General features: G+C 41.4%; 1 protein-coding gene across 2 annotated transcripts in view; it reads right to left on the reverse strand.

Annotated features, from left to right (window-relative positions):
- shank3a (SH3 and multiple ankyrin repeat domains 3a) overlaps positions 1 to 24,937 on the reverse strand; it is a 1,012,090-nt gene that overhangs the window by 942,684 nt on the left and 44,469 nt on the right. For both annotated transcript variants that reach the window (XM_087999457.1, XM_043713934.2), the window contains exon 2: positions 14,940 to 14,994. The gene's annotated coding sequence lies outside the window, so the exon portion shown is untranslated. The remainder of the gene's footprint in view (positions 1 to 14,939; positions 14,995 to 24,937) is intronic.

Here is a 24,937-nt window from a genome sequence, read left to right on the forward strand (position 1 = left end):
GGAAAATATATAATCACATTACAAAATATTCACATTATGAAGTCATGACATTATAAATAATATTGTCAGGAAGATGTCATTTTCAGAGATGGATCAAACAAACAGAGTTGGACATCCTGGAGAAAACATTTTTTAGGATATGGAATAGCTTCCAAATTAGATACTACATTTGAAGCTGAACAATGTTTTAATACAATTGGGAATATATCTGACAATGTTAAAGCTCATTAAAATGTAAAATAAATATCAGATCATTTTGAAGTAGTAATGAAGGCTTTTGACAATTATGTTAACCTTAGAACAAAAAAAAGTCTTGAACGAGCAAGATTAAGGAAGAAAAATAACCAGCATCCATCAGAAGCCATAGATATTTTCATTAATACTCTAATGACATTAGTTCAGAAATGTGACTATTGAGATTTAAAGTCAGAGTTCATAAGAGACAGAAACATTGTTGAATTATTGATGACACTTTATCAGATATATTACAGAAAACTGGAGGTTTGGCTCTAGAGAAAGCCATATAGGTGATGAGTGAAACTGAAGTCTGGAAGTAGCACATAAGAATTTTGAGAGGAAATAGTCACCTTATTATAGGAGATCAATACAATCTATGCAGTCCTTAAGGTAATATAACTACAAAAGACAAATGAGAAAACACGACAGTGAATAGGATACACAACGGACTGCAACAATGATTTACAGCAAGAAAAGCCTCACAGGCAAAGGCTATGCCCAAACATTAAAAATGAAAACTTTTACTTGAAACCCCAATAGGTCACTTTGAGAAAATGTGTTACAGTAGGATGCGTAAGCAACTGAATGGTGTTTGGTTATGGTTACTGCACCCAAACCTGATTGGTCATCAGAATTTGACCTTACATAAATCACCAATTCAGTGGTGAGGGAAATCTAACCTTTTCCCATGGTTAATGAGAGCTTAGCTACATTATTCAAAGGTAGAGATCCACAAAACCCAATGCAAACATGGATTCTTACAAATAGATGAGCAATTAAGATTTATAACTTCACTTATAACTCAACTTGAAAGGTTTTGTTGACTGCCATTCAGGATCACTTCAACAACACAGATCTTTCAACAGAATCTGTCCTATATTGGACAAGGTTTTCTCTGAGTCAGATGTCTCATGAAATTACACATTGACATACAGTGAATCACTCCAGGTGCATGATCAGAAACTGAAACCATTCCTCAAGCTCTTCCAAGGAGAAGAGCACTCCCTTTAAAACAATAGTGAATTCTCAAAATAATCTTTTTTTTCGGTAGTGACGGAATAAGTGGCAAATCATAGAAATGCAAAGCAATTCAAGAGTTTCACACTGTGAAGACTATTCAACACAAAGACCTTTAGCAATAGTAAACTGATTGGCTGACTCCAATATCAATATATTGGTGACATTGGAACATATTCTCATTTTTCATTTAACAAGTGTCAACATTACATTTTCACAGTATAATTACGTTTGATCTCAAAGCAGTGCAGTAAAGTTGCGATTCATTTACACTCTCCATAGAATCTGTGATTGCTTTTAAGAATGTTTAATTAATATTTTAAAAGTTTGTACCAATTTTAATGGGATCAATTCTTATCTTCTTGGATACCAAAATGTACTGCTCCCCCTTGACCTGGAAGCATTGCCAACAGGAAGTCAAGATATAGAAGCCATACACAAGGCACAAAGACGGCCTGGAGGCAGAAGGTGATCAGTATCCACAAACAGAAACAAAGAGCTAGCAAAACAGAAAGAGGAATATATAGAATTCTTGTGAATAGCACAAGCAAACTTCTCTCAAGAAGAAGTCAGTTTTTCTATTTGGCAGAAATATAGACTGATCATTAAAGACATTGGATATGCAATCTGAGAGAGACAGGGACAGAGAGACTGATACTGAGACAGCGATGTTGTTAAGAACAGCCTATTGTAGATCTGTGCAGTTACAAATTACCACAATAATTAGAGTGAAAGTGATGTATTTGATGCAATGCCATTAGTCTGTCAATCTGTGTGTTATTCACATTGTGTATCTTTTACTTTAACTTTTACTTTAACATGAATCAGAAACAAAGTGAAGACCTATTGCTAATTACTTCATTCAGTGGTCAATCAATAAATTTGGTGATTTTGAATAATGGGTCCCATCTGGGCTTCCTATCTTCAGTTAGAACCACCATCAGACCAGACGGAGCTAAGAATATTTCTAGCCTTGAGATTCTCTGTTATAATTGTTTGCTGCACCATGCACTGCTGAGCAAAACTTCAACATTGAGCCAAGAAAAAGTAAAGTTTCAGTTCATTAGAAAAAGGGTGAACTTCAAAAGCTCAAAACAAAAACTTCCAGTGAACAGAGCATGTGCATGGGACACAACAAGAGGTCACTGCCATGACTGTCATTTAACTCCCCTTGTGCAATTAAGATGAGTATGTCTCTGGCTTCAGTAATTTTATGACCTGTTGGAGTGGAATGGACTAAATAAAAAAAAAACTGAAAGAACTAGGATTATGGAAATCAGAAACAAAAACAGAAGTTGTTAGAAAATGTCAGCAGGTCTGGCAGTGTCTGTGAATGGAAAGGCGAGAGTGGGTACTGCAGATGCTAGAGATTAGAGTCAAGATTAGAGTGATCCTGGAAAAGCACAGCAGGTCAGGCAATTCTAATGAAGGGCTTTTGCCTAAAATGATGATTTTCCTGCTCCTTGGATGCTGCTTGATCTGCTGTGCTTTTCCAGCACCACTCTAATCTTGACTCTGCGAATAGAAATCAGAGTTCATGTTTTGGGTCTAGTGACACTTCTGCAGAATTGATAGTAGCAAGGAAAAAGTTGTACATTTTATGGAACAGTTCAGTGCCAGATTCATAGCCCAAAGTGCAAAATATCAAGAGATGTGAAGTTAATGGGAGGGATAGGGACCGGAGCACCTGGTGCAGCCATGTTGGGCCTTCTGTGCTGTAAATATTCTACAATTCTGTGGTTTCTAAGAGACAAATGAATAAAATTGCATTTGATGAAATTAAGAGCTAGCAGTAGTCCAATGGTCAGGGGGCCTATTGATATCCTACCCTGACACTAGAAAGGATCCCGAAAGCGTTCCAACTGTACAGCTCGTTAGTGTTGCTATTTTGTCCAAAATAATCGCAGTGCCTTAAATAAATATTGTATCCCTTTAAATGGATAAGGCACTCTCTGAACAAAAGTTAATCATTACAGGCACAATTGCTGAAATTCAATCTTCAAAATTCAGCAGTGCATTGTTTGCAAAATTGGCTCAGAATTTGACTTAATTTAAAAAACTGAAAGAACCGGGATGCTGGAAATCAGAAACAAAATCAGAAGTTGCTGGAAAAGCACAGCAGGTCAGGCAGCATCCGAGGAGCAGGAGAATCAACGTTTCAGGCATAAGCCCTTCATCAGGAATGAAGCTTGTGGTTCAGGGGGCTGAGAGATAAATGGGAGGTGGGGTGAGGTTGGAGGTGGGGGGGAAAAGGTAGCTGAGAAAGCAATTGATAGATAAAGGTGAGGGAGAAGGTATTAGGTCAGAGAGGAGGGTGGAGTGGATAGATGGGAAAGGTGATGGGCAAGTCAGGAGGGAGGTGCTGAGTTGGAGGCTGAGGACTGGGATAATGTGTGTGTGTGTGTGGGGGGGGGGGGGGGGGGGGGGGAGGGGAAATGAGAAAACTGGTGAAATCCACATTGATCCCATGTGTTTGCAGGGTCCCAAGGTGGAATATGAGGCGTTCTTCCACCAGGCATCGGGTGGTAACTGTTAGGCGATGGAGGAGGTAAGCTGGTGGGTGCAATATAACTATTGCATGGTTAATGTTGGATGGCTGTCCAGCTGTATCTGTTAGATGGTATACCTAGTGGTTTATGTTCTAACAGTGATTTGTTGAGCATTGTTCATGGCAATTTGGATCAACTGCTACTTCTTTAAGGAGAAGAACATTGCACTTTGGTGCCTCTACAGTATTCTTGCTGATAAGATGCATTTATTGTTCCCATCTTTCCCTGTCTTTGGCAAGGTCTCACAGGTCGAATTGATGTAAATATGTACCAAGGACAGTTAAAGATGATCTCCTATCCTGCATACCTGTGGGAAAATAGAGGATAATTGTATATACACTTGTAAATCAATGATGTCAGAAGAACTCATTTGCAAATATTTGCTGCCATTTACTATGTGCAATCATAGGGGACAATTGGCACAGGTAATTTGGTAGTGAGAAAAACACCATTTGGTTGTGTGAGACAGTACTTCCAAGATATAAAAAAATTACAATGTTCAAAGACAGTTGTGGTGCATTTGTAGCCAGGACGTTCAAGTCCCACCTGCTCCAGAGATGTTTCATAATACATCTGAACAGGTCGATTAAAGCAACCAGAAGCCTGAAAACAATTACAATGTACAAGGATCTCTTGTGGTGCAGTGGTAGTGTCCCTACATCTGAGCTAGAAGGCTGGGGTTGTAGGCCCACCTATTCCTGAGGTACATAATAACATCTCCAAACAGATTTACAGTTTGAAAAAAAAAATTAGGTATGGCAAGTGAAGAATTTTGTAGGTTTTGACAGCTACAAGATTATTGGCTTTTAGTTCTGTGTTTAACTCAAATAAAAGCTTGGAAAGCCAAGAGTACCTAGGCCTCATTTCATGAAAGCTATTTTCCTGCTCAATCACCAGAGATGGAAATCCCAGTTATTATACTCTCCTGCTTACATTTGGGACTTCATTTGGATTCATGGTCTTTGTTCTGTTCTGCAGGAGACAACATGGCATTTAATGGAGAGTAATAGGAGCATAAGGAGCTGGGATACTAAATTGCAACAAGACTGAATGTGACAGCTTTGATAGAGCAGATGGTTTTCCCCGGCCGTCACTTATGTATGTTTGAACGAGATTATTTTTTCTGTGATTGTTCCTTGCTCGCCATTTCCAATGACTCATACCTGGCTAAAGAACAGATGTGAAGTAATTCACGGAGCAGGCAAACATTTCACTCAGCTGGCATGATGAAAACTTACAAAAGGCTTCAACAGGAAGTGTTTAGGAAGTTTCAGCCTGTGATATACAGACAACTCAATAAAATGTTGGAAACTGAAAATGAAAGAAGTGAATCCAAGTCTTACCAAAGGTCTCTGTCTGAGCGCTAATGTGTATTTCCATTTGTAATCAAGTGTTAGCTTGGTTCCAGTGATAACACTTGCCACTCTGAGTCAGATATTCTAATGATCAAGCCCCACTCCAGGACTTGAGTATACTATCCTGCCTTCCAATGAGGGAAGCGCCACATTATTGAAGATGCCACCTTTTTGGAAGAGAATGTTATCCAGAGGCTGGTATATCCTTACAGGGGAATGAAAGAAATCCCACCACACTAGCTAAAGATCAGTGAGGAATCTCTGGGCAACTTTCCTGTCTCAACCAACCCATCCCTACAACACAAGTCACCTGATTAGGTTTTGAGATCCTGAGCTGATTGTCAAAATAACCTGAAGAGAAATCATGACACTTAAAAGCCTCTGAAATATTTAGGTAATTCTGAGGTGCGTTAAGAATCTGTATAAATAGATATCCAATGTGATCAAGCAGTACAATCATAGTGGAAGGGGGCATAAGAACATTAGTGAAGGGGGAAAGGGAAAATTATTTCCTTGAGCCTACTCCACCATTCAATAAGATCATGATGGTTCGATGCCTCAATTCCACTTTTCTGCCCTATCCGCATTTCCCTCAATACTTTTGGTGTTAAAAATCCATTGATCAATCTTGACCATACAGGTATCCCCCACTTTTTGAATGTTCTCTTCATGCAATTTCACTTTTAAGAAAGACCTACATGATTAGCTGTTTTCTTGAATCCAAAGAGGATTGTCGCTTTTGCGAAAAACGGCGAGACTTTTCCCCATATAAATCATGCAGCTTCGCTTTAATCCATTTTTGGCTTACGAAAGCTTTCCTGGGAATGCTCTTCTTTCACATAGCAGGGGCTACCTGTACTCAACACCTAACATCCACTACTCTCTTGGCTAGAAAATTCAAAAGGTTCGGAACCACTGACTGAGATGTTTTCTAAGCTATGGCTAAGACCGGTGATATTTTTAACCTTTGGGATTTGGAAGCGGGAGGTAATTTTTCGTTCAATTACTGAAGTAAAATTTAAAAAAGATGATCAGCTACAAAGGAAATCCTTTCCATTTTGCGATAAAACATGCAGTTACTCTGAAACTGATGCATCAGCAGCCATTCCCTGAAAAAGGCAATTCAACAAATTAGCTTTAATGTTTCTCCTGGCAATGGAAGATTACATAATCATTCACAATGCATAAAGATTGCAGATATGCAGGAGTTTGAAATTCATCGTGGGGCTAGCACAGCTGGAGCAGGCAATGATGAATCTGCTGTCTTCTTTGAGCTCTGCCTACCTCCAACCAATTTGCTATTGCCTATTCTGATCTCTGTACAAGATGAATTTCATTTCATTGTACCAGATCTGAATAATCAACATCACTGACATTAATAGTAAAAACATGCTCATTAGGATATTTGAATGGTGTGGGGGCTCTTCCTTGGGACTGACTTGACCTTTTGTATGAGTCAATGGGCTTCATTCACCAGTTGGGAATGTGTGAAAACTCTGTTGGGCCCTCACCACTTCGGACAATCCTGATGAAATGCTCATCAGGCAGCTAACTGCCTGGGTTTCTGGAGCACCCCCTCTCTTTAAGGTCAGAGGTCCTACCTCTGTATGCCACCACCCAATTAGCACCAGCAGAACAGAGGTACAGTAGATGGCCCCGATCACTACCTCTTTCTGTCCCAACTCTACAGTCTCCATAACTCTCCTTCCCCCTCTTCCACCCAATCTACCCAATACATTTTTCATCTTTCATCTTTGCATCATTTTTCTGATATTGATTTTATTTTGTTTTCCTGCGATGTGAGATGTATGATTTATATGTACACTTTAATATTATTTAGTTTAGAGTTTGGATTTTAAATTCATGGCATATGGGTTTTGGTCTGTGTTTATGAGGAGGTTTAATAACTAACTTGTCAGCATTTCTGGAGCCATGATTTTTTAAAAATCAGAATGAGAGTGAAAGGTTGATTGATTTATTGTTGTCACGTGTACAGAGATACGGTGAAAAGTGTTGTTTTGCATGCTATACAGGCAGATAATACCATACAAAGTGCATCAAGGACAGCAGAACTGAGTGCAGGTTACAGTGATACAGCCACAGAGAAGGTGCAGAGAGAGAGATCAGAATTAAATTTGAGAGGGCCATTCAAAAGTCTGATAACAGGAGGGAATAAGCTGTTCTTGAAAATTTTCATATGTGTTTTCAAACCTTTACATCTTCTGCCTGACGGAAGAGGGTGGAAGAGAGTATACCCAAGGTGGGAGGGGTCTTTGATTATACTGTTTGCTTTCCTGAGGCAGTGGTAAGTATAGACAGATTCAATGGATGGAAGGCTGGTTTGTGTGATGGACTACAACTGTGTTCCTGACGCTGTAGTTTTTGCAATCTTGGGAACAGCAGTTGTCATACGACTCTATGATGCATCCAGATAGGATGCCTTCTATGGTGCATCTAAAAAAATTGGTCAGAGTCCTTGGGGACATGCCGAATTTCCTTAGCCTCCTGAGGATGTACAGACATTGTTGTGCTTTCGTGACCATTGTGTCAACATTGATGGACCAGGAGAAATTGTTGGTGATCATAATTCCCAGGAACTTGATGCTCTCGACAATCTCCAACTCATGTTGATACAGACAGGGGCATGCCCTCCACTCCACTTCCTGAAGTCAATGACCAGCTCCTTCATTTTGCTGACGCTGATGGAGAGATTGTTGTCTTTGCACCATCCCATTAAGCACTCTCTCTCTTACCTGTATCTTGTGTCATCATTGCTTGAGATCTGAACTACAACAGTGGTGCCATCAGCAAACTTGTAAATGCGGTTGGGGTGGAATTTGGCAATGCGAGACCCTGGAGTGATAATGGGAATTTGTTTACATTGAGAGAGTTTTATGAATTGGACAAAGTGAACATTGAAAAGCATTAGCTTGCTTTCAGTTAGAAGGATCAGGAATTGATTAAATTTTCTTTAGAGAAAAACCAATAGGTGGGAAAGTTTTTAGTTTCAAGTTTGAAAGTTTCTTACAGAGATAGTTGTTGGTTTGGAACTATTCAGAAACAGGTAGCCTAAGCTTGAAGATTTAGTGTGGAAGTTCCGGACCAGAAGGAATTGGTTAGAACCTGGAAGGTGTTACTTTACACTGAGAAAGTCTATGCTCCATTGTATGACTAATCAAGGATGGGGTTACCAAACTCTCAAGATGAGGAATTGAAAGGAACAGCTCAGTTAAACCTATAGATATGACAGAGACATGAATTCTCTGTGTTGTTTGAGTACTGTGAAGATATGATGTTGGAATAGATTAGATTATATTTTTACAGTCTGTTTCAAAATCTTAGATTAATTATATGTAAACAGCTTAGTTTAGTTTATCTTCTTTCCTTTTACATCATAAACCTCTGTTCTATTGTAAAAAAACAAATTTGCAACACTGCATGCACATGTTTCAGTGAAAGACCACCTCATTAAATAAAAAAAATCTATAAAATTAGATATCAGTCTGGGATTTGACTTGTCCAGTAATATCATCAGCCTGTATTATAAAGTACCTCGTTACTGCAAAGCACCTCTTCCTCTAAAAATTAAGCCCTAGAAATTGAGGACAAAAGGCTCAAGATCTGCATATTAATACATTACACCAACCAAAGAAAGATAGTGATGGCATCATTGATTCTACAGTTTAAGTAACATAGCTGAGCAGAGAAGGAAAATTGACCTCAGCGAGATCCCCCTAGTTAGATTAGCTTTTGTTAGATTAAACAGAGCCAAATACGGCGGCATAGTGGCTCAGTGAATATCACTGCTGCCTCACAGTTCCAGGAACCCTGGTTTGATTCTAGCCTCAGGTGACTGTCGGTGTGGAGTTTGCACATTCTATCTGTGTCTGCATGGATTTCCTCCAAGTGCTTCAGTTTCCTCCCACAGTCCAAAGATGCGTGGGTCAGGTGAATTGGCCTTGCTAAATTATCCATAGTGTTAAGTGCTTTAGTCAGAGGAAAATGGGTCTGGGTGGATTACTCTTTGGAGGGTCTGTGTGGACTTGTTGGGCTGAAGGGCCTGTTTCCACACAGTAAGGTAATCTAATCTAATCTAATCTAATAAATAGGTTGTAATGGACCTATGAATACAGGAACAACATGAGGTTACTCAACCTTTCCAGCTAATTGGCCATTCAACTAGATGGGTACTTCAACTCTTTTTCCACATTTGTTCCATTTCCCTTGATACCTTTCCCCAAGAGAAATCTGTGAATCTCAGTCTCAGAAGCTGGTGCAACCCTGCACTTTGTGAAATACAGTTCTACATTTCCACTATAATATGAAAGAAGTGTTTTCTGATTTTGTTCCCACATGACGTTTTACAATTATATTATTTTGATGCTGATTGCTTCACTATATATCCTAACAAATCTGTTGATCATTTTTAAATACTTCCAGCAGACAATCCATCAATCTCTGGCAGGCAAGGGAATATAGGACAACAATGCCAAGCCTTTAGTTAACAGAGAGTAGAATATGGGAGGCCAGCTAGGTGTATGTTGAAATAGTCAGGAATAAAGGTGACAGGTGTATGGATGGGTTTTTTTTTTGAATCAGATGAGTTGAGGCAGAAACAGAGTTCTATGTTGTTGCACAGGTGAAAATGGGTAGTCTTAATGATGGTGCAGGTGTGTTGCTGGAATCTCAACTTGGAGTCAAAAATCTATAAACAGGGAGCGCAGCTTCAAATTAATGGGAAAATAATTAAAACAGTCAGGAGACAGGTGACGGAGGACAATTTGTTTAACCCACAGTGTGTCTGTAAAACTAACTTGAGGCAGAGCCACTAAAACAGGCGGCACAGCGGCTCAGTGGTTAGCACTGCTGCCTCACAGCGCCAGGGACCCAGGTTCGATTCCAGCCTCGGGTGACTGTCACCGTGGAGTTTGCCCATTCTTCGCTGTGTCTGTGCGGTCTCCTCCCACAGTCCAAAGATGTGCGGGTCAGGTGAATTGGCCATTCTAAAATTGCCCATAGTATTAGGTGCATTGGTCAGAGGGAAATGGGTCTGGGTGGGTTACTCTTCGGAGGGTCAGTGTGGACTTGTTGGGCTGAAGGGCCTGTTTCCACACTGGTGGAAATCTAATCTAAAAACATATTTATGAAATTCTTCAATTTTTAGAAATTCTTTAATGAGATATAAACATCACTGAAAAGGCCAGGAGATATTTAAAGTAGTGGTCAAATGAGAAAGAGAAGAATTAGGCCATTCAGCCCATCACGTCTGGTCCACCATTCAATCATGGCTGATGTGTTTCTCTACCCCATTTTCCTGCTTTCTCCCTGTAGTCTTTGCTCACCTGACTAATCAAGAACCTATCTATCTCTGTCATAAATACATGCAATGACTTGGCCTTCACAGCCCTCTGTGGCAATGTGTTCCACAGATTCTCCACCCTCTGGCTGAAGAAATTCCTCCCGATCTCAGTTCTAAAGGGTCATCCCTTCACTCTGAGGCTGTGCCCTTAGATCCTCATTTCTCCTACTAGTGGAAACATCTTCTCTGGATCCACTCTATCCAAGCCTCTTAGTTTTCGGTAAGTTTCAATCAAATCCCACTTCATCCTTTTAAACTTCACCAAACACAAACCCAGAGTCACCAACCACTCCTCATATGACAAGCTCTTCATTCTCAGGATCGTTCTTGTAAATCTCCTTTGGAACCCTCAAAGGTTAGCATATCTTTCCTTAGATAAGGTGCCCCAAACTGCTCACAGTATTCCTGATCAGAGCCTTGTACAGCCACAACAGTATATACCTGCTTTCGTATCCTCATCCTCTCGAAATGCCTTCCTAACCGTCAACTAAACTCGTATATTAACCTCAAGGGAATCCTGAACCAAGATCCCTAAGACCTGTTGTGCTTCAAATTTCTGAAGCCTTTTCCAATAGAAAATACTCCATGCTTCTATTCTTCCTATCAAAGTGCATAAACACACTCTTTCCCACATTTACCACTTCTTTTCCCACTCTCCAAGTCTGTCCAAGTCCTTTATCAGCCCTTCCACCTTCTCAACACTACCTGCCTCTCCACCTATCTTTGTGTCATCTGACAACTTAGCAACAATGCCTTCAGTTCCAGATCATTAATGTGTAACTGATTTCAGCTCACTGCCTGCTCAGAGGGACCTCCACGTTACTTAGGACCAGACTGCCAATCTCAGGGCATCACCTACAGGCATTAGAAACACGTACCACCCCTCCACAAACATTGGCATTTGCTAACACCTCTCCAATACACTGGCAGCATGTACTTGCATTGCAGGATGCACTGCTAATTAGAATTGAAAGTTTAGAGTAGGGATGCTCTGTGTGTGCAATCAGACACGCAGTTCATGGACTGGACCAGGCTGCATCACAGGGCTACTCATTTGCTCTCTTATTGCTCACTCGCTTAGCACCTACCTGCTTACTCGCAATTAGCACAGTCATAAAGCCAGGCAGCTTGCCTTACTGGTCAGCATTCGAAAAGTGTGGCGCTGGACAAGCAAAGCAGGTCAGGCAGCATCTGAGGAGCAGGAGAGTCGACGTTCTGGGCATAAGCCCTTCATCAGGAATGTGGTCAGTTACTGGTCAGCAGTGCGCTGTCAAGGGGGTAGACAACTTGCTGTAAGGCAGTGTGCTATGCCAATGTCACACCTGCACTGTGGGCCAATAGCTTATGTGACAAACACACAACAGCAAACATTTATGTATCAAGCTGCTAGGAGAATAGTCCTGACCGAGGTTCATGGAGGCTGCTGGTGCATTATGTCAAGCACAGCCTCCAAAGCCAGGTTAGGGGATTGACCAGAGTCAGGCATCCAGTTGGAGTGTTCGCAGTCAGTCTTTCCATGCCTCTGAATGGGTCATGGTCAGTCCTCTAGCTCTAACCCCCTCAGAGCTAATGTACTCTGAGAGGTGCACAGACACCAGTCAGCACTCTCCTCATTCAGAACTGTCTAGTTTGGTCACTCGAAGTGGTGGAACATGGTCATTCCATCAGCTCTGTCCACAGAAAATATGAGAAAAAGCTGACAGGAGGGATAAGGAGAGCCATTGCAACAGGAAGCAGACTTTACAAGTTGTTCTTGGGGTTGGGGGCTCCAGATTGAGGGGGGAAGTGGACCAACAGTATCTACAAGGGGAACACATGGTCAAGTTTAGATGGGAAGGGGGTTGTGCTTGAAGGAGGTTCTTTTGTGGTCATGTGCACTCTGGCATTAAGAGGGGCACTGTATGATCACAGCTGGCATGGTCACCTCAGATGCCAGGGACTGTGAGGGAAGTGGTGGACAAGTGCATGGCTTAGGTGGGGAGCTGAGGGGGTACAAAGCCAATTGGATTTATGCAAGGACTACCAGGAAGGGGGGTTTTGATATTTGGAAGCTCACAGAGGTGAAGGCTGCAGACCTCTGGATGAGGACAACTCAATATTACCTTCAATTGTACTAGAGGTTGGAAGTATGCAATGGGGAAGAAAATAACTACAGCCTGTTGGGTTGGTGACAGGGAGGGGTCTAAGTGACCTTACCTGAGAACTAAGATCTGCTGATGTTATGGCTTAGAGAGACAAACAACCAGATGTAAGATGAAAGCCTTGCCATTTATAAAAGAAGGATAAAATAACTGGCAGTGCTCTGTCATCAGTGCTACTCAAGTGCCTTTAATAAGTTTCCATCTTCCTCTCCTCCTCATGATGTATCGGTATACTGCATGTTTCCAGAGCTGGGGTGGAGGGAGGCTGCTCTGACAGTACAGCCCATTCTCTGAGGTTTGGTTGAGTGGATACCTATTGAGTGGTGATTTGTTCAGGCATTGTTTTGGGTAAGATGAGGCTGAAATCGGATGAGACAAACAGCATAGGGGCGGAGTAATGAGACGATGTTTGGATGTAGGTTTGCTCACTGAGCTGCAAGGTTCATTTCCAGACTTTTCATTACCTTCCTAGGTAACATCTTCAGTGGGCCTCAGAAGAAGCACTGCTGAAAATTCCTGCTTTCCATTTATATGTTTTATAAGACCTTATACAGACAACAAGCAAAACCAATGTCATTTACAAAATACCGTGCAAGGACTGTAACAAACATTACATTGGACAAACAGGCAGAAAACTAGCCACCAGGATATGTGAACACCAACTAGCCACGAAAAGACATGACCCTCTCTCACTAGTATCCTCACATATGGATGAGAAAGGACACCACTTCGACTGAGACAACACATCCATCCTAGGACAAGCCAAACAAAGACACGCACGAGAATTCTTAGAAGCATGGCATTCCAACCGGAACTCTATCAACAAACATATTCCAGCATCTGCAGTCATTGTTTTAACCTTGTTGATTTTAACCCTACTGCGAATCCTCTTGCAAGGATGCCTGCCTTGAAGAAGTTTTCCTCCTCTCTCTACAAGAATCTCAGGGAGTCCCTCTCCCACTGCAACTCCCAGGTCATTTCCTCTGCCCTGAAGCTCTTCCTCCCCCACTCACCTATTGTACTCTATGCTACTTTCTCCCCACCCCCACCCTCCTCTAGCTTATCTCTCCACGCTTCAGGCTCTCTGCCTTTATTCCTGATGAAGGGCTTTTACCCGAAACGTCGATTTTGCTGCTCGTCGGATGCTGCCTGAATTGCTGTGCTCTTCCAGCACCATTGATCCAGAATCTGGTTTCCAGCATCTGCAGTCATTGTTTTTACCACATTGAGTTAGACCCCATCTACCACACCTTGTGAAAAGGAACAGGAAGTGACTTCACCACATGAAATAACATCAGCACAGGAAATGATATCACCAACCCAAAGAAACCCAAACATATAAATAGAAAGCAGAAATTTTCAGCATTGCTTCACCTGAGGTCCACTGAAGATGTTACCTAGTAAGGTAACAAAACGTCTGGAAATGAATCTTGCAGCTCAGCGAGCACACCTACCTCCAAAACCTCAACCTGAGCTACAAATCTTCTCAAAACTCACTAAGATGATGTTTGTACAATATAGCGAGAAAACCTGATAATCTTAATGGTGTCAATCCCTCTAAAACCTCAACGTAACTCGGACTTAGTCAAGAACCACAAGATTCACCATGTATTCCTAAATCAAGCAAACTCTTCTTCATGACTTCACTCTCGAAGCTCCTGTCTCAGTTATGTAAGGCTGCACTTCAACTACTCCAAGGTCACCTTATGCTTTTTGAATTACTGAGTCCAATACAAATACAGTGTTCAAGATGAGATCTAACTAAGGATCAGTGCAGAGTAATCATAACTTCTTCCCCTTTATACTGCAGACCCCTGCAGTAAAAGCACCAAATTTCATCAACCTTTTTGATTGCTCTTCGCGAATAAACATCAAACCATAAAACCTACAAAGTACTTCAAATGCGTGGCTTTAAATCTTAAGCAGGAAACCATCAGCATTTGAACTATGGTGAAACCAGAAGCCAGCAAAAATATAAAATGTACATCCTGCCAGTCCTCAAATCTCTTTTAAGAAAACATTTCTCGTCTGATTTTTTTTTCAACCTCCAGTTTATGAGTTATTTGGCTTCAAGGCCCCTTTTCTGGCCTGCTCATAGATTTCTACCAATGTCTTGGCTTCTCAGCTCCCTTCAAGTATCAACAGAGATCAAGAGCTGGTGGAAAGAGGGAGACAGATCTAATACTATAACATAATCCGTGTAGTCCCAGTCTTTTACACACATCAGTCAACACAACCCAAGATTCAACAGCATAGATGAATCATTCTCCTGTGCGCTTACCTTAAAGAAGCATGAGTCAAGTTAAACCGATCTTCTTGGTTAGTTGTCCCTTAACCTATAAATAAAAAGATAATTGAGAGGTTAAGTGATCTAAATGAATGGTGATAATTGCCCCAACAGTCCTTGCAAACTAGTATTCCATCTCTAACCTCCCTTTCCATTTCAAAGAACATGTTGATGCATCCCTTCTTTTAGGAAATTCCATTTTTGAATCCCCTGCCCCTGTCACACAATTGAACAACACTTATCAAACTCACAAATTCAATTGACTGTGACTGTAAAAAAAGGTACAAAGAAACTCCTCCTCATCCTTGATCGGTCTGTATCCTTTCACATGGTTGACCACACTGGCCTCCTCCAGCACCTTGCACTGTCGTCCAGCTGAGAAGGATGGTTCTCAACTCCATTTTTCTTTTTGTTAATCATAGAATCAAGTGCAATCCCTTACCTTCCTATTCCTACATAATTACTTTACATCACCCAAGTCCTTTCTTTTACCTTCTTCTATTTCTTATCTACGTGCTACTACTTAGTGGCATCATCCTAAAACTCAGCATTAGATTCCAAATGTACAAACCACTGCTCAAATCTACCTCACCCCTCCCTCTCTCAACTCCTCTAATGGACTACTGGTCTGTCATCCAGTAGAGGATGAGTAGTAATGTCCTCCACTTCAATATCAAGAAGACCAAAGCCATTATATCTCACACCCACTACAAACTCTGTTGCCTAGCTACTCACTATATTTGTCTCCCCATCAACTACCTGAGGCTGAAACACACTATTAGAAACCATGATATTAAATCTGACGGAGAGATCACTTCCGTGCAGAAAGCTGCACCATCACAGAATCATTTATTTCTATACTGTAACATTGTCCAAATGTACCACTGCCTCAGTTCACCTGAAACTGCTTGAAACCCTCTGCTATACTTTTGTTCGTTCCAGACTTGTCTTGACTGTCACAGAATTCTAACTGGTCTCCCCTGTTTCACACTCTAAGTCTGAGGGTTAATCAAAGCTGTCCACTTGCTTGCACCAAGCTCTATTTACCCACATCCCTGTGTTTGCTGATTGGTATTGACCCCTGGTTAAGAACTGCACTGGTTTTAAACTTTTCATGTTTAGTTTCAATCTTTAGAGCCCTAAAACCCATCAAAATGTCAGCTCTCCTCCAACTAACTGCTTGAGCAACCAAATATTTTACTTTATCATTGGCAGTGATAACCTCTTTGCCTATCGCCTTTACTCTCCTTCCTTAGAATGGTCCTTCAAACCTCTCTCTTTGTTCAAGGGGTTCAGCATCTGTCTGAATAGTGCCTTATATGGCTGGTGACAAATTTTGCTTTATAATCCTGCTATGAAGTACCTTCAAATATATTTTTAAAGTTGTCTGATAAGCTCCTCTTCGATTACCTAGGATCTACCAATTCATTGTTCTTTTCCTCACGTCCCTTTTAAACAGGATGTATTGCACAGATAAAAATACAAATTGCTGGAAAAGTTCAGCATGTCTGGCAGCATCTCTGGAGAGAAATCAGAGTTAATGTTTCAGGTCCAGTGACTCTTTCTCAGAATATCCACAAACTTACTAACCATGCCTTCTATATTCTCATCTAAATCATTTATATAACTTATAAACAAAAGAGGACCCAGAACCAATCCCTGTGGAATACCTGGAAACAACAAATGCTGGTGAGCGCAACAGATCAGACAGCAACCATGGAGAGACAGCAAGCTGATGCTTTGAGTCGAGATGACTCTTTAGCAGAACACCTGCTCTTTCCATTACCTTCTTGGTGAATAAGGCTCAGCTCAGACATTGTTCCTTGTTCAGCTGGGGTAAGAGATGTGCTCACCAATGTGGACTTCACCACTTTCCTCATTTCCCCTCCCCCCCCCCACCACACCTCAGTTCCAACCTTCCAGCTCAGCACCGCCATCATGAACTGTCCCACCTGTCAATCTTCCTTCCCACCTATCCGCTCCACTCTCCTCTCCAACTTATCACTTTTACCCCTACCTCCATCCACCTACTGCACTCTCAGCTACCTTGCCCCCAGCCTCTGCCCCCTCCCATTTATCTCTCCACCCCGGAGGCTCCCTGATTCATTCATGATGAAGGGCTCCAGCCCGAAACGTCGATTTTCCTGCTCCTCGGATGCTGCCTGACCTGCTGTACTTTTCCAGCAACACTCTCTCAACACTGATCTCCATTATCTGCAGACCTCACTGTCTCCTAGCATTTCTTGGTGGTGTTGAGGCACTGCACTATCTGCTCCCATTCCTCTCACAGACTGGAAGTGTTAGAGTCCTGTGCATTGTGTGAAGGGATGTACATGCTCATTAGTAAAATTCCTTCAAACGTCCACCAACTTTGGCTAAAAGAGTCAAAAGCGTGCCTCCTGTATGTTGGATGGCTGCCCCTTCAAATGGGGTTGGTGTAGAGTTACGCAGGGGAATGCATGTCAAAGAGAGATCGGTGAAGACTTGTGCTGTCCTTCAGGTGTTGCAGCTTCAGTGACACAAATCAAACCAACCAGATGATTGGCTGATACCACTATCAAAGTCAACTTGCAGGAGGGCTGCTTATGCTTGAAACATCGACTCTTCTGCTCCTCGGATACTGCTTGACCGGCTGTGCTTTTCCAGCACCACACGTTTTGACTCTGATCACCAACATCTGCAGTCCTCACTTTTTCCCTGATGCTACTATCAGGCATATTCTTCCATTATGCCAGACAAACACAACATGCCCAGGTCAGCTTGGGCTGCCTTGTGGAATGTGCAGGAAGTGGCTGAAAGAATATAATTTTCTGCTTTCAGATTTGAATTACACCAGCACTAGACTGCTAGAGAGTAATTTTCACAGCCATTATGAGTTCAGGAACAAACAGGCTAATTGTAAATGAATGTAAGAACAAAAGAGGGGTGAACTGTTCCTGTGTAACTGAAGGGATTACTTGCTTTTCAAAACTGTGAATAATTCACTTCACTATTACCGAGTGCAGTGGATGTGGATTTGTGTAGTTATTGCAAATCATTTCTGTGCAATTTTGATTTAGTATCTGTTGAAATCCAGTCACAGAAATTTGGCATTATAAAAAAAAACTGTAATCTGAATTTCTGTCCATTTCTGTTAAATATAAGGCTGTATTTGTCATTAGCTAGAGTTTGGAGGTAGACATAATTCAACTTTGAACAACAATATCCAATTGATTTAAATTGAATTGTTCAAATGCTCAAAATCCAGGCAGTACCACTAAAGTCTCTTCTACAGAATAAAACAGGATGCTGTGTTTGAATCTGAGTATGTTTAAAAATATCTGTGAGAAGAAGCTGTCCATTTGAGTCATCCAAGAAATAACTTAGATTGGATCTGGATTCCTGAAGGACCATTTTTTTAAAAGTCCATATAAAGAAAGTAATTACCAAGGGTTCAGCTCACTACTTCTTGTAATCCTGGCATTGTTATTTAACCTGAAGTACTCACTAGAATTAGATAAAGGCCACCTCTCCTTAAGGTTGTGTAAGATAGTTGGAAGTGTGACAAGAATCTCATACCACGCTTTGAACAATGTTACAGAAGATTCACACTGACTGCACCTCAGAGAAAATTTATTTTCAACTTGTTCATGTGTCAGATATTTAGCATTCCATCTTTCAAAATGTTACTCATCCATTGAATCCTCTTTCACACCCTCCCCAATAGATATCCTATGTATTTTTCACAGAGAACATGCATCTTAACCCAATAGGCATTTGATCTATCTACGTAAGAAGACAAATATAAGATACAGGTGCAGCAAACACTATTCAGTCCCTATAGCCTCCTTCACAATTCAACAAATCATAGCTGATTTTCACTTCAATTTCTCCTTCCCGCATTATCCCATATTTATGGATTATCCAAAAATGTATCCTCTGTATGTTGAAATCACAGCTCCTGAGTACAGAACTCATGTCCTTTAAGTGGAGAAATATCTTTTCTTCTCAGTTCTAAATGGCTGACACTTTATTCTGAGTATCCAAGCCCTCACTCATGAGAAGCATCCACCGATCATCTATTGGCACGGTGGCACAGTGGTTAGCACTGCTGCCTCACAGCGCCAGAGACCCAGGTTCAATTCCCGTCTCAGGCGACTGACTGTGTGGAGTTTGCACGTTCTCCCCGTGTCTGCGTGGGTTTCCTCCAGGTGCTCCGGTTTCCTCCCACAGTCCAAAGATGTGCAGGTCAGGTGAATTGGCCATGCTAAATTGCCCGTAGTGTTAGGTAAGGTGTAAATGTAGGGGTATGGGTGGGTTGCGCTTCGGCGGGTCGGTGTGGACTTGTTGGGCTGAAGGGCCTGTTTCCACACTGTAATGTAATCCTCTCTAGCTCCTCAAGACTTCTTGATGTATCAGTGAGATCACCTCTCATACTTATCAATAGGATAGACCAGTCAGTCTAGTTAAGCTGTGTTCATAAAGAACAACACAGGAATCCGACTTGTAAACCCATGTCACACTACCTCCAAGGCAGGCATAGTTTTCTTTCTGAAGAAAAGATATGTAGTACTCAGGTAACATCTCATCAAGGTCCCATATGATTGTAAGAATCCTTTATGCACCAGCAATAAAGGCTATCATTTGTTTTTCTGATTATTTCCTTTGCCTCCATTACATTTTTGAGATTTGTATACATCCAAGTCTCTTCAACTATTAAGAAACAATAAATACAAAAGTGAATAATGTCACACTTTACCAAATGATATTACATCTGCCAAATTCTTGTTCAATCATTTAGTCTGTTTAAGTCTTTTTCAACGATTGCACCTTCTTCACAGTTTACTTGCCCACCAAACTTTGTATCATCAACACGCAGATAAATTACACTCAGTCCCCCCACCTAAATACTTGAAATAGATTGTAAACAGTTATGGCTGCCCCAGCTAATTTACTCATTACCATATAATAAACTCTTACCACCCTGTCACAGAGTCTACCTACTGATTTATCTCCTTCCAGAGACTTGAGATAACTTCTACTTGGGCATGCACTGAATCAAGAAATCAAATATTCACTCATCATTCCTACCACATATTTGTTTGCCATCAGAATTCCATGGGAGAATTGTTTAATACCCTAAGCTACAGGAAACGGCTTTCAATGCATCAGCTTCTTAATATCTCATATCATCCTGAAAAGAGCAACTGGTCAAATGATCTACTTATTTTTATATAGTTGGAAAATAAAAAGAAAAAAAATGATAGCTTGGCTGGAGATGTAAACTCACAAATCTCAGCAATCAAACTGTTAACCAGTCGAATTGTTTTTTCCAGAGTTTGCTAGATCAGTGCTCACGCTCACATCTCTGACTCAGAAGACTGTGGGTTCTAAGGATTCTTTTATTCATTCTGAGATGTGGGTGTTGCTGGCAAGGTCAGCAATTAATGTCCACCCTAAGTTACTCTTGATGTGGTGGTAGTGAGCCGCCTTCTTGAACTGCTGCAGTCTGTAATCAAGTTACTCATAGTGTAGCTAGGGAGAAACTTCCAGAATGCTGAGCCTGTGAAAATGAAGGAATGGTGATGTTTTTTTCAAGTCAGAATGGTGAATGATTTGGAAGTAGGGCTTGAAACTTGCTATGTTCCCATGGATTAGGGAGGTGCTGTCAAAACTGTCCAGAATATCTCATCAATGAAGCATTTTGGAATCACGATGCACTGAGGAGCTTTCAACAGATGATGTTAATGGTGGTCAATGAGGAGCCAATCTTGTACTTTGCTCTGACATGGAAAGAATGAAGCTTTTGGGGTCTAGATGAAGCTGCATTTATCCAGGAAATTAGACAATATTCCATCTTACTGTTGCTGTAGAATCCCAGAGTCCAATAAGTTAATGTCAAGTGAAGGCTTTGCATTTGGCTACTCTGGTAAAATTGTTTTTTTATAGGATCTCCAACGTGGGTAGATGCAGTGGAGGTGTCATAGTATTGCAGGCTAGGAATGAGTTCACATTTCAAGTAAAACACATGACACTTGTGTTTTCAAAAAACCAGGTTTTAAGAAAAGGTTGAGACTAAAGGCAGGCTTTAGCTGAGCCCGATGCTGCTTGTGGTCTGTTTCAAAAATTTTTACAAGTAGTCTCAGGAAAGAGCTCAGAACATACTTAAAGCTGTTCAAATGCCAGATGTTTCAGTCATATGAAAGGGCATATGATGGGGAAATTCAACTGAACAGAAACCATTGTGTGTTGTAAGAAATAACTGTGTGACTGTTAGCACCACTTCAGCTCTCATGAATTTTACTGGATGTTCTTTGTTCAGAATTGCCTGAGGTGGACACATTGTCTGTTGTTCCTTTGTGTATGTTTTACTATACATATGGGCTCTTACAAATGGGATGTGTGACATTCTGAACAAAATCGGAGTTAGACTTAGTCCTGGTAACTGGAAAACAGCTCTCTTCCAGCAGTGTGGAATGACAGAACACAAGTCTGAATGATCCCGAGATCTTGTCGTTTGCAGCTATGGACGACTCTCATCCATCGAGTTATGAAAGGAAATGATCACCATAAACATCAGCAAAAATCCTCACTTCTGACCTTAAAATATAAGGAATGTCAGTGATTAAGAAGTTGAAGATGTTTGGGTCAAGGATACTATCTTGAGTGATGTCCTGAGGGCTTCCTCCAGAACAATTATCATCTTTCTCCATGTTGGTTATGGTTACAGCTGAAATATTGTTACCGGATTCATAATTTTTACTGGATCCAGTGCATTCAGGTGTTGTCACGTGGAGTGAATTATCTGAAGATGGAACTCTGATGCCCAGACTATCTACTTGGTGCTTCTGGCAGAGATGGTATCATATGCCCTATCTTTTTGCACTCTCATGCCAGGCAGTTCTCTTGCAATTCCTGAAGAGTCTGTGTTTCTAACATTTCTTTTGTCCTATTTTTAAAAAAAATCTTTTCTTCATTGAAGAATGCTCCTGACTGAAAAACACATACACACACCAGACACACAGAGACAGGGACAGTGATACTTCTGTTTCTGTGACTTCCAGACCAAGATCAAACTACCTTTCCATGTCACAGCTGGCACAAGTTATCTACTGTGTTACAGTGAGCTGTTTCCTGAAGGTAAGGGCATCGCAAACATTGGAAAGGTGGTTTTTGTATGGAGTCATAAAGCTGAAAACTGGACTTAGGACATTCTGTTAGGTCACATTTCAGTTGTGACAGATAGGAACAGGTTTAATGGATTCTTGCCCACATCTACAAAAAAAAATCTCCCACTGCAATTTTCACCATCGCTTTTCTCTTTATGAAGTTGCTGTCCACACTCAGCGTCTCCCGCTCTTAATGAATCTCTACAGTTCCACTCTCTTGCTCTTTTATATGCTGGTGATTGTGATAGGTCCTTCACTCTCTCTCCCACTCGTCACCTTATATTTCAGCCCTTTACACACATAGCCAGAGATAACAGGTGGTTCTGTCCAGACCTTCCCCTTAGTGCAGTCACAAAGCCAGGCAGCTTGTCATTGTTGTCAGCAGTGATCAGTCAAAGGAGCCTGTATGGCACCATTCAATCTCATACCTGTATCATGTAGTGATTGCCATGTACGTGTACTTCAAACAAATGGCCATGTTTTGAAGTCTAAGGGAAAGCAGTCTTCATGTCAAATCAAAGGAAACACCCTTCAGTCAGGGGGTCCCAGCAGAGTAGGTCAGGGGCAGCCTGAGCAATCAGTCCTGGGGCTTGGGCATGCTCATTTGGTCACTGGAAGTAGCCAGGATCAGGATCATCTTCTCGTGAGGAGCCGAAAGGTGTGTGCCGCATCACCTGCCTTGGCATTTTCTTCCTGGTTATGGGCTGTTTTCTTGAGGAATGCGATTGATTGAGATGGACATGGGTGGCACAGCTGTCAGTGCAGTTGGGCAAACAGGTAGAGAAGTATCCTGAGTGAGTATGTGGGCAGCACAGTGGCCATGCGAGGGGGGAGCTGGGTGGGTGAGAGGGAGCAAGAGAAGATGCTGTCTGCTATAATGAGAATAGTGGAGCATGAGCTTTGATGGGACTTGTGTGGGCAGTAGCCGAGGTAGAGTGAGAATGAAGTAGCAGAGAGATACAATAGCACTTATCCCTGGCAGAGCAGAGAAGGTCATTGACCTCTTCCTACACTGCTGGATATATCCAAATTCATGCACGGAGGTTGAAGATGGTGCATGACAGCACATAGACGCAGAACTATCTCAACTACATTTCACCAGAAAAATGAGAATCTTGCACCTTACAATGGAGACAAGACTACCCACAGGAGATTTCCAAAATGTGTGCAGTGAGCTCAGGTCTTATTATGTTACAAAGTCCATTGGACCAACTTTGGAAAGGAAACCCTTCAAGTAAACAGGATCCAACTTCCTCATTGATGTTATTTACAGATTACAGAAGAATATTATTACAGCATGTGTCTGAGCAAGTCCCTCCGCCCTCTTGTGTGGGAGGATGTGAGTGCTATTGGTGGCTAGTTCCCTCCTCACTGTGACAGAGGTCCCATTCCTTAAATAATAACAATACCTCACCACTAAACATTACTAACTTGCAAAAATATTGGTTTGCAGTGCTAATTGTGTTGTAATCCGTTCTTCTGCCTCCCTTCCTCTCCTGAAATCTATTCTTAATGGGATTTAATGTCTCCTTTTATGTCATCTTCATGGCCATTTGAAATGCATGTACTTAAATTACATATTGTGAATTTAGACAGCTAGTTTTCACACATGTAATTTAAGTACATGCATTTCAAATACTAACACACACGTACTCAATTAGAGACACACGAGTGCACTCATATATACATATACTAACAAACATACTCATATCCACACTTTACCCAGTCTTTAATATCCAGAGGAGAGCAGGGAGGTATTTTCAATATTTACCAACCTCATTCTATAATGTCAGCTCAAAATGAATGCCAGCTCTAGAAATTAAGAATGGTTCTGTACTAACATTGGTGTACACTAAAACCTCCTGCAACTCCATACTACCAGTTCCTCTTTTGACAGGAGACACAACTTCCTCAACATGAGCCTCAGGATATCCTTTAGTAAGCAACTGACCTTGAGTTCCTAATTTATTTCTAATAGATGTGCAGCCATTTCTCATTAGGTCAAGACCTTCCAATTTTTCCAGGGTTTCAGCCCATTATCCCTGCACAAGATGATTAGCTCCAAGTTCCTGTCACACCTATCTGATCAGAAATAATTTCTAACAAGTGTTTCGACCAAAAGATAAAGCAGAGGTTGGATAGTGATACCACAGAACAACTCTGGAAACAAATACTGGTTCTGAACCAACTCGCGCTTGCCTCCTCTCTGTACAGAAACAGAGGCTGGGGTACATATGTGTGCACAGTACAGAACTGAATGCACAGCTATCATAGGGTCACACCATCCCTTGTGGGTTGCAATAATGATGCCCGTTCATGCAGCAGATGGCATTCTTCCAAGTGTCTCTTTGCTGTTTCTCTACTTCCTCCAATTTTGTTTCATTCCCTCCCCCAACTGACAAAATGGCCAATTTCAGGCTGGGGAAAGATTCCGCATTCACTTGCTGTCGTTGCATTTGTCAGACGTTCAGTATGTGACACCTTGAGAGTGAAGACCAGCAAACCGCTTGACTGTGGAAGGCATCACTTCTCAACCGGATTCCCTGAAGTGAATCGGATTACCACCAATCAACTAACCTGGACGCCAGAGCAAAACAAGGCAACTTCACATTGGGATGAGTGCGGAATTCAAATGATAACCTATAGTGTCTGATTAACATGTGGGTCGAGGAGAATTCACAGAGATCTTTGTGAAGCAATATTTGTTAAGTCCTACACAAACCAAGAAAGGTGCCAAACTGATGGGGTGATCGACCTATCTTTGTTCCAAGGAATTAGATTCTATGACGCTTAGCCTTGCTTTTCATCTACACGTTGCTTCAGCAATCAGGATTTAGAATTTTC

The sequence above is a fragment of the Chiloscyllium plagiosum genome, unplaced genomic scaffold, assembly GCF_037043375.1.
Source record: "Chiloscyllium plagiosum isolate Xiang-an unplaced genomic scaffold, Cpla_swu_hap1 HiC_scaffold_23, whole genome shotgun sequence".
Taxonomy (NCBI): domain Eukaryota; kingdom Metazoa; phylum Chordata; class Chondrichthyes; order Orectolobiformes; family Hemiscylliidae; genus Chiloscyllium; species Chiloscyllium plagiosum.